The following is a 2,968-nucleotide window of genomic DNA, read 5'->3' as shown; positions in this document are numbered from 1 at the left end:
AACCCTTTAACACCAGGGGGATTACCGGCGACTCACCTCCGTCCACCAGAGGGAGCCCTCGCCAGAGTTCTGACTTTCACCGCCTCACTACAAATCCCATCAGCCACCTTCCTTCCAGCACAGCTGATCACTATCAGCTCATCTGTACCATCCAGCATTTAAACAGCCACCAGCCACTTCTATCTGGCGAAGTCTTGTTTTGCCTAGCAGACATTCTGAGCGATATCATTCCTGGCCTCCTCTGTGCTTTCTTAAAAATGTGCGTAGTGATGAACGAACATGAGTTTTGAACGCATTTCCATAGATGTTTCATCGGAAGTAGTTGCTTAAACGCAAGTTTCCGATGGTGGTGGGATCGTAGCTTCAGAGCTAGCCCTCAATTAACCCTTTATTACCGAGCTCCAGTGTTTATGTTCTTTGGTTTGCTGTAACTTCAACCGCTAACACAGTAATTCCAGTAGATTTCAAAGGAGAAAAGTGGTGAGTATGTTAAATATTTTGTGTTTAAGCGTCACCTGTGACGTCTCAGGTGTTAAAGGGTTAAAATAAACATAAAAGGAGCTACGACACATAATTATGATTATTGTAGTGATACCGCTTTGGAATCAATCCTTGGATCTTTGTATTTAGTTTAGTGGAGATTCACCTATTTTTGCTTTACTCTTTAATATATATACATATATATATATATATATATATATATGTATATATTTGTCTCTAAACATTTAATTTTTTTTAAAAATGACATAAAAATGACTTAATCTCAATTTCTGTAACATTTTGAGAAAAAGAATGACAAAATGTACAAGTTGAAATTAATTTTATTTTACATTTTCTGGTTCATTATGGAACTATTGGGTAATATAAAAGATCATTTTCATTATATTAAAATAATAATAATAATAATGAGAATGATCTGTTAAAGAAAAGCTAGCAGAATTATGTTTTCTAAACTTTAAACCTGTAACTTTCAACATAATCATGAATAATAAAAAGTCAGGAATATTATTCCAGAATAAATCAATTTAAACCTTAAATAACTTTCAATATTTTACCCTCCATAAAAATATATTTAATCAAAATTATACAAGTTAGAAATAAGCACAAGATAACATCGGGTCATAAATAACAATAAAATAAAAGGATCTAGAGGGCCGGATAGAATTACCGGAGGGCCGGATCCGGCCCCAGGGCCTTGACTTTGACATGTGGATTAGATAAACCCCAAAATCCCACATTTGTTGATCGTTCTGCTCCTGAACGTCTTCAGCTCGTGTTTTTTGGGAAGTTTAGGGGTTTTTACTGAGAGGTCAGGATGTGTAGAAATGAATCTGTGCAGGAAAATGAGGATTATTTGTGTCCGTAAAGGAAAGCACTCCAAGATGGTTGTGATTGGGAACGTCGCCGATCCCGTTTCCCTCCACAGATTCCTCCTCAGCTCGGAGACAGGAGGAACGGAGGCACAAAGGAGGACTTGGCAGGATTTCAGGCTTCGCATATTCAAGCATTTTCTTCCCCTGATCCATTAACAGCCGGGCTGGGGGGGCGTGGGTGTGGCTAAGGAGGGGGGAGGTGGCCCTCATTATTTGGGCTGCTGTGAACATAGACTGTAGTCTATGGCTGTGAAAGGCGCTGGGATTGCTTTCATTACTGAGCCAAATGAAATAGCAGAGGCTGATTACCCGCGTGACGGAGGGGAGACGAGCTGGATCACTTTCTGCTGGGGGGGGGTAGCTTTACTTTCCAACTTCAAACTGGTGTGTGGGGGTGTTTGCAGTAACAGTGAGCTGCTGACATGGACGAGGGGGGGGTGATGGTCCCATTTCTCAAACAAGGCTCCCTGGGGAGGGATGTGTGAATAATAACGACATGAAATCACACAAGAAGGCTTCACATTCCTCAGGCTTTTGTTTCACTCTCAGGTTTGTTTATTTTTTAATAATAAAAAATAGTTTTGTGAATTTAAAACCAGACTTCCTCCTTTGTTCCTGTTGCAGCGAAGCGACACCGAACCTCCAGAACCCACTCGTTCAGAGGGCGTCCTTTGTGTCTTCCTTTGTGTGGCTGTGAGCGAGGAGCTGTCACATCAGCATCTGATGGGTGTCAACAGTTAGGAAGTGACGACAGCTGTTAATCCATGAAATGAGCTCGGAGGGAAGAACACCTGTGATCTTTTTATTATTTTAGATTATTTAGGCTGTTTTAGAGTTTAATCTTTCAGCCACATACAATCTGTTTTAACTGATTTAGACTGTTTCCACAACATTAGCATTAAAGCAGGTAATGCTATATATCTAGTTCATACTTATGTTAAAAAAGTATGCTTTTATGTTTTAAAAATGTAGTTTTAGAGTGTTCAATAAATGTTTATCCTGTTCGGGTCGTGACCTAAGGTGTGTTTTGGATTTTGGCGATTGATTTTGACACCTCTGGTCTAAAGGTTTCCTCGGGCTTATCATCAGGCAAAATAAATAAATAAATAAATAATACTCTTAAAATACTTCTACAATAATTTCCTTGCCAACCATGACTAGGAAAAAAAATACGGAAATGTCCTAAAACTGCTCAAGTGGAAGGCTTTGTCCAAATCCCCCCTAACTACTAAAAAAACAATATAATTCTCTGGATTTTAAAATGTAATTCGGACACAATCTTCACTACTTTTTTCTTTCGTTTTTCTAAACATTCGATATGACGTCATTGAAGTGAAAAGCGAATAAACACGAAATTTTACGACGTTTTACTTACTGTGTTCTGATGGTGAAAATGTTGATGGTTTATTCAAAAATTACATTTAAACACGTTTTTTCGAAAATTGTTCTACCGCAATGCATTGTGGTCCATATTCGCTAATCTATTGACCATGTATACTAGTTTTTTGCAAAGCCTTCTGGTAAATTTCGAGTGTACTCGATTTTGCAGTAGATTCGGACAGCAATAAAAATGGCGAACGCACCATATAGCGATT

The sequence above is a fragment of the Oryzias melastigma genome, linkage group LG4, assembly GCF_002922805.2.
Source record: "Oryzias melastigma strain HK-1 linkage group LG4, ASM292280v2, whole genome shotgun sequence".
Taxonomy (NCBI): domain Eukaryota; kingdom Metazoa; phylum Chordata; class Actinopteri; order Beloniformes; family Adrianichthyidae; genus Oryzias; species Oryzias melastigma.
The sequence above is the reverse complement of the archived record's forward strand: the minus strand, read 5'-3'. Positions refer to the sequence as shown.